This window comes from Mus caroli, chromosome 11, assembly GCF_900094665.2.
Source record: "Mus caroli chromosome 11, CAROLI_EIJ_v1.1, whole genome shotgun sequence".
NCBI classification, from domain to species: domain Eukaryota; kingdom Metazoa; phylum Chordata; class Mammalia; order Rodentia; family Muridae; genus Mus; species Mus caroli.
The window spans coordinates 77,599,707-77,607,043 of NC_034580.1; the positions used below are offsets into that span (position 1 = coordinate 77,599,707).

The 7,337-nt window shown below is 49.7% G+C and overlaps 1 non-coding gene across 1 annotated transcript; it reads right to left on the reverse strand.

The window, feature by feature from the left end:
* Positions 1-188: 188 nt before the first annotated feature.
* Positions 189-295, reverse strand: LOC115032585. Its single transcript, XR_003838230.1, has one exon. It is a non-coding gene; the product is annotated as a U6 spliceosomal RNA (small nuclear RNA).
* Positions 296-7,337: the final 7,042 nt, after the last annotated feature.

Sequence of the window (7,337 nt, forward strand, 5' to 3'; positions counted from 1 at the left end):
GTAGATTGCTTTCAGCAAGATAACCATTTTTATTATATTAATCCTGCCAATCCATGAGCATGGGAGATCTTTCCATCTTCTGAGATCTTCTTCAATTTCTTTCTTCAGAGACTTGAAGTTCTTATCATACAGATCTTTCACTTCCTTAGTTAGAGTCACACCAAAGTATTTTATATTATTTTTGACTAAAAAATATGGAATGCTTCACAAATTTGTGTGTCATCCTTGCACAGGGGCCATGCTAATCTTCTCTGTACCATTCCAATTTTAGTCTATGTGCTGCCAAAACGAGCACCAGCAGGCACTTTTTTTTTTTTTTCTGAGACAGGGTTTCTCTGTATAGCCCTGGCTGTCCTGGAACTCACTCTGTAGACCAGGCTGGCCTGGAACTCAGAAATCTGCCTGCCTCTGCCTCCCAAGTGCTGGGATTAAAGGCGTGTGCCACCACGCTAGGCTCCAGCAGACACTTTTAAAGGGGGTGGAAAAGGAGGAGGAAAGGGTGTGGTGGGAAGTACACTCAAATCGTATGAGAATGGCCTTATGGAACCCCTAAAATAAATGGAAGGCAGGTGGCATATAGTCCCTCACTGTGTTCAGTCTCTGCCTGGTGCTGCATGGACCCAGCAGTCATCATGGCTCGCCCCTCCCTGGCTCCTCCCTGCCTTTTTAGGTCTGCCCCACGTCTCTCCCTGCTGCTCTCTTCCTTGTGGCCTTGGGTAGTGATATTTTGCTTTCAGACCCTGCTGAAGCATGAGTGGGCAGAGGCAGAGGGGAGTGAGTGGTTCCTGAGCACCAAGCTCCTCGCCTTCCTTATCAGGAGTAAGATTCATTATTTTCGGCTTCTCTGTGCCAGGCAATATCTCTCCTGTCCCTAGCTCCCTCGGACACCGGTGAAGAGAGATGATATGAAGTATTTAGAAGAAAAAGAAATACAAGGGTTGGGAAAACTGATGTGTTGCAAGGCACAGGGGCCAGAGAAAGAGTGATTGGGGTGTTTGCAGAGTGGTGCATTGTACGCTCCACCCTGAAACCTTAGTCATCCTAAGCATCCCTCTTGCTCTCCTCATGGTAAAAAGATTGCCCTGTGCTTTAGTGCGCTTTCCTGATTGGAACCTTGGACAGCTCCATCAACCCAGATCCTGGCAGCTCCAAGCTTGATGGGCTATTTCCAGCCCCACCCACCTCTCAGCCTCTAGTCTCTTGAGTTTATCAAATGCACCAAGCTCCATCCTCTCCTGTTGTACATTTCAGATTCTACCTTCTGGAAGTTTCTCCTCCCATTTCTGCTACTACTGGGAACCTGGTTCCTGCTTCATAGCTCAGCTTCAGATCTCCACATGATGCTACCCATGTGATATACCTTACCCAGTCCTTCATATTTGCCTGACCTTATCAGCCATCTCTTCCCATTTTAGAACAAGAAGCCTGGGAGGCCAGGTTCAGACTGGTCCTGTTCTGCTGAGTACATGGTGGGGTAAATATGTCCCCAAGACCATTCTAAATGTAAGACCTTTGCTAAAATACAGTCCTGTTCCTGGAATAGATGCTAATTAAAGCCTAGTTTAGTCGGAATGAAAAACAATGTAATCCCACCCCCTGCCACCACACATTAAAACAAACAAACAAACAAACAAACAAAAATGGCTTGACAAGGGCTTACTTTACAAACATGGGGGCCTGAGTTCTGTCCCAGAACCCATGCTTTCAAAGGCTGGGCATAGAGGTAAACACTTGTAATTCCAGGGAGGAGGAAGCAGCCATGTATCTGAGGCTCTCTGGCCAGCCAGTCTAGCCTACTTGATAAGTCCCATGCCAGGGAGAGACCCTGTCTCAAAATGAGAGAAATGGTTAGCCCCTGTGGAACAACAGTCAATGCTATCCCCTACATGTGTGAGCACACACACGGCATACACAGATACACACACAAACAAATTAATTTTAAACAGCTGATTGTGGAGCTCAAATCCTTCCCATGACCCAGTGGCAAAGACACAAGCGGAACCCAGCCTCCCAGCCCTGAGGCGCCCTGAGTTCCGCCCTGTGCTCCCATTATCCAGTCTGCCTAGCAATAGACAGGCTCACACCCCCTTCCATTATCCCATCAGCCCTGTGTGGGCCTCCCTTTGCCTGGCATTTAACCCCCTGAGGCTTCTGTTGGTTGTGGCTCTCTCCACCGCTGCCCTCTCAGGGTGCCTGCCAGGGCCCTCTCACAGCTCTGAGCAGGAAGATTTAATGTTTCTGCTTTGGTCTCTGTCTTCACACATCAAACCCTTCCCCTGCTGGGAACCTCATCATCACCAAACATCAGGCTCCAGCTGAGTTCCACTTAGCTGTTTGCAAATGGAGGTGAGGTGGGGTGAGGTGTCAGTGAAGGGGCGCAGGGGCATTGTAAGAAAACACAAAAGCAAAGGACTCTAGGGAAGACACATAAGACTTGTGAAGAAGGTTGGCCAGATGAAAGCAATCAATTCGTGCCAAGGATCTGAACTGCCCACAGTTATAACGCCCCAGACCCCCATGGTGATGGGAGTAGCACAGCTACTGTGTGGATCCAAATCCAAGCTTCAGCTCATCTTTCCAATCTCATTTGATTCATCTTGAAAATGGGGTTGTTGGTATGCAGAAATGGGGTGCGCCTCTGTGTAGACACACTCCATGTGTATCTGTGTCTGTGACTGTTTATGTATGCGATGTGTGCACTTCCTACATTGTGGGTGGAAGGTAAAGGACAACATTTTATGTCATTCATCTGCCATTATTCATCTCTCTGTGTCCTGGAACATCTCACTGTCCTGGAACTTGCCAAGTAGGCTAAGCTGGCTGGACTGAGAGCCCAGGGAACCTGCCTGTCTTCATCACTTGTCCAACTCTGGGATTACAGGTGAGTGCCACCCGGTCCAGCCCTTGCATTCCAGCCCTTGGAATCAAACCCAGGCCCTCATGCTCCCGTGGCCAGCACTTGACTGGCTAAGCATCTCCCCCGCCAAATAAGGTCAATCTTACTGCATGAATACATCAGAGGATGTGTGACAAATAATATTCTCCTCCCTGCAACTGGTACCCAGCCTGGCTTACTCTCCACTTTAACCAGTCAACAGCATGGCTCACCCATCCTGCTTGGCCCAGAATGATTAGAGAGGCCATTGGAGAGGCCACAGTGATGGAATGGGTGGTATCCGGGCTGGGTGACCAGTTCTCACCTGTCCTGTGCCTCGCTCATGCCTTCTGCCCTTGCTCACTCCAGCCTCTGAGCTCTTGGAATTGCAGGCAGAGTAATTTATTCCATGCTCTGAACATCTCTTCTCTCCCCCGCTGCTGCCTCTCTGCCGTAGTCTCTTCTCCTTCTCCATCTCCTGAATACAAGGACTAAATACCCATAGATGAGAGGAAGGATGGGGCGGGGACGACAGAACAGAGGAAGAGGACAAAAATCCCACCTAACTGAATGGCGTCCTTCCCGACTCTCTTTGCCAAGCCTTGTTCCTCCATTCCCCCTGACAGTTCTAGAAATCACCACCTCCTCCCCCTCCTTACCAGACCCCTCCCTTCCTTCCTCCTGTCTGCTCTCTAAGCTGCGGCTTACTTTTTCATAAAATTCAATTTCTAGCCATTTTCATTACTTACTCACTTAATGTGGCTGGCTGGGGGAGGGACAAGATCAGTGAAGCCAGAGAGGAAGAGGGGGGGGGGGGAATGTGCTGCATTAAATCGACTTGGGTCCCCAGACCCCTGCTGAGGTGCATCACCTGGCTGATATGACAGATAATGGAGTTGTGTTTCCACACAGGGAACTGGCTCCAGTGTCTGCAAGATCACAGCATCCAGTGGGATGGGAGAGAGACTCACCCTCCCTCCCCCGGGGGACATTCCACGGAGGGGGACATTTGTCTAATAAATATCTACGGAGTGTGTTTTCTAAGCACAACACACAACTCATCAGGCACTGGGAGTATATTCATAATAAGAGGGATCCTCATCTGGCTCACTGGTTTGCGGAAGAATTTGGGAAGAATGGCTTCGAGTCTGAGGAGGGTTATGTAGACTCAAGGGAGGAAAAACCAGGATCTTAGGTCGGATCCTCTTCAAAACAAACACCAAGATGATTGATCCTAAGAGGCCAAAGGGAGCAGCAGGCAGAGGGGGCTGGGGAGACAGAAGGAGAGCACACACACATGGAGCACACTGACAATGGAGTTGTGGAAAGACCTGTGTAGAAAATTCTGGGACCTCAGCACTGCCTTAAGAACAAACTCCTAGTTAACTGCACTGGAAGAAGGGGGCAGGGGCTTTTGCCTTGGGCTACTGGCCCCACCCCTGGAGGGCCACACCCAGAGCTGTCTGGTTTCCATCCTCTCCTTGCACAGGTGCAACCTGAACAGAGAAAGCCCTGAGCCGGAGACACAGAGAGAGTCACAGAGAGCCCATGGAATGCTGGCAGTCAGGTGCTGGCAACCTGCCCAGACGGTCCGCAACAGATACAGATCACCGAGGCAACCTGCCTGCCATGGGGAAGTAAAGTAAAGTCTGCCGTAGGTCACCTCCCCTTGTCATGTGCAGACCCCACACGTGGTCCTTTTGTCTCTGGGTTTTCAAGGCAGGAGCATTCGTTGATAAAGGCAATGGCGGCACATTAAGCTCTGGAGATGAGTGAGCCCCTGTGTTGAGACAGAAGTGCCAGCCACTATAGCAGGTCCTGGGAGCATGGTTGCAGGTCCTGGGAACACTGTTGCAGGTCCTGGGAGCACTGTTGCAGATCCTGGGAGCACTGTTGAAATCCACATCTACCCTTGACCATTTCTTTTCTCCATACTCTGCCAATGCTTTGGCCAGGTGTCTAGACTTGGTCAGCAGGGTAACACAGACTAATGTTTCTGAGGGGTGTTAGCCCATGCTGGCCCTAACTTCATGAAGCCATGGCTGTTGCCACTGCTTGTCCGCTATTGTCATCAGGTATGAAAGCATCAAGAGATGTCCCAGGGGGAGATCCCCAAGTCCCAGAGTCTTCTGTACCCCTATTACCTAGCAAGCCCCAGCTCTTTATCAAAATCAGAGCGTGTCTCTTTTCAGTCTAAAATGTGCTAGAGAAACTCTGGTCCCACTCTCCCAGATCCTCAGAGCATAAACTGAGACTCGGAGAAGAAGGTCCTACGGAGTTGGTGGGCAGGTCTGACTCTGAGCCAGTCTGAGCTATTTTCTTTACGTGGGGCAAATTAGCAGAGCCCTGTGGGCTGTGCCTTAGCCCTAGGCACAACACCATTTTCCCCAAAAGTCCTAGCAAATTGTATTCAGTGCCCGGAAGGAGCAGGCAACTCTGCTCTTTTCTGTATAAAGAGCAGGAATGCCAGAAACAGAGGCAGAATTGGCCCTTGGATGCCTGATGTGCACACTGAAGTGAGCCAGGGGAGGCACAGAGGGGAGAACAAAACTCCCCGAAGTTGTTTATGGGATGACTCTAGCCGTGAGAGAAAAATAGATGATTAGTAGGTCACATGAAGAGCTCCAACTCAAGTCTGTAAACCCCAGTGTGGGATCAAGTGGGACTGCCCTGAACAAGAACTGCAAGCATCACAGACAAGGTGACAACCAAGAAGACAGAGGCCTGGGGTCATTCGGGGCATTTCCCCCTGGAAGTCTGCTCTTACCCAAGCCACTATTGCCAATACACACATCTGTACTACACACACACACACACACACACACAGAGTTCACATAGACATCATATACACAATCCACATACAAACTATACACACATTATGTATGCGTACTATATACACATCACACACTTTCCAGCATTCCCTCAGCTGTCCAGAATCTTCCTCCAGCGCACAAAGGGAAGGAAACATCTTAGGGCACGAGCCTTCTAGAATGTTGCAAAAGGAAAACCAGCAAGCTCCAAGGTACCTTTTCCTTCTGTGACGTGTGTGGCCAAGTGTGTTAAATGTCTTCCTGTATTCTTAAAAGATAGCTGGTGGTCAAATGTGTAGGAAGGAGCAGCAGACAGGCATTCAGAAGATTCTGGTCCCCTCAGCCTGTGCTATGCTAGGGGCTTATTTCTCCTCTCCAAGCCTCTGTTTGCCAATCTGAAAGGAAACTCAAGAGTCTGGACCCCCACTAACAGAGGGCACTTGAGTGCTGAAGCTGTGCAATGCAGGTGTGTCCTTGGTGCCCCTGTGGGGCCTGACAGGAAGATGTGGAGACGGGATGAGTTACTAGTCCAGAAGAGCTCAGCAGTTATCTGAGAGCAAATCCTCTCAGGTCTCAGAGCTGGCAGGAGCCCCTTTTAGCACAGAGCCATGTAGACTGTGTTCAGTGTCTAAAAATGGCAAATTCTTATTAGTACTTAGTGGAGCATTATTTTTTAAATACCTTTTGTGCACCACCTTTAAAAGAGACCTTGGCATTTTAGAGAAAGATGCCCTCGGTGATGTGCTGAGAGAGACGGACTTGCTCCTCTTAGACTTGCCACAGCTGGTGTTTCCCAGCCTGCCTTGCAATTAGACAACCATGGAGCTGAATGTTAGCCAAGGGGGGAGCTTGTGAACAAGGAGAGGCGCATGTAGTCCAGATAGAAGTGGGAAAGTCTCCAGACCAGCCCACCTCCCTCCTTTCTTCTCCATTTGTCAGCTCCTGGAGAGACTGAGCCTGAGGTGGAGGGTGGCAGGGATGTGGATTTACCATGACTCCTCTTCCTGTTCACATGTAGGGTCCAGACACAGCCTGGGGAGGCTATTATTACTAGAGAAATCTGCTTTGACACCTTAAGCCTTTTTATTTCCTTGTAAGACCAGAAACCAATCCCACAGCCTTATGCATGCTGGGCAACTGCTCTACCACTGAGCTACACAGCAGCCTGGAGAGCTAGATTGGAGCGAGCTCTGAAGTCTGTATTCCTGAGCAGGAAAGGGGAATGAACAGAGAGATCCAAGCGAAGAGAAGCCGGGTCAGAGGTGATCTGAAAAAGATTGGAGATGGAGGCACAGCGAGCTGGCTGCTCTCCAGTCCTTGCAGAGACAGTAATCTCTTAGCTTGTCTAAGGCTAAGCACTCAGCGGGGAGTTCTGCAGCCTGTTCTCACCAGGGAGGGTTGGGCTCTTCTATCTGCGTGCTTCTGGAATGGAGTCCGGGCTGTATTCTATCAGCAAGCACGCCTCTGCACACCCGTGCCACACATGTACACACACACACACGGACTGCCCCACCTCTATTGAAGCCTGTTATCTCCTCAAATATTTCCCAGAGCCAAGTTCCCAAGAGCACCCTGGAATTCCTAGAAAATCTAGAGAGTGAACCCGGGGCGCAGCAGGAAAATCACAAAGGAAAAAAAAAAAGCTTTCAGCA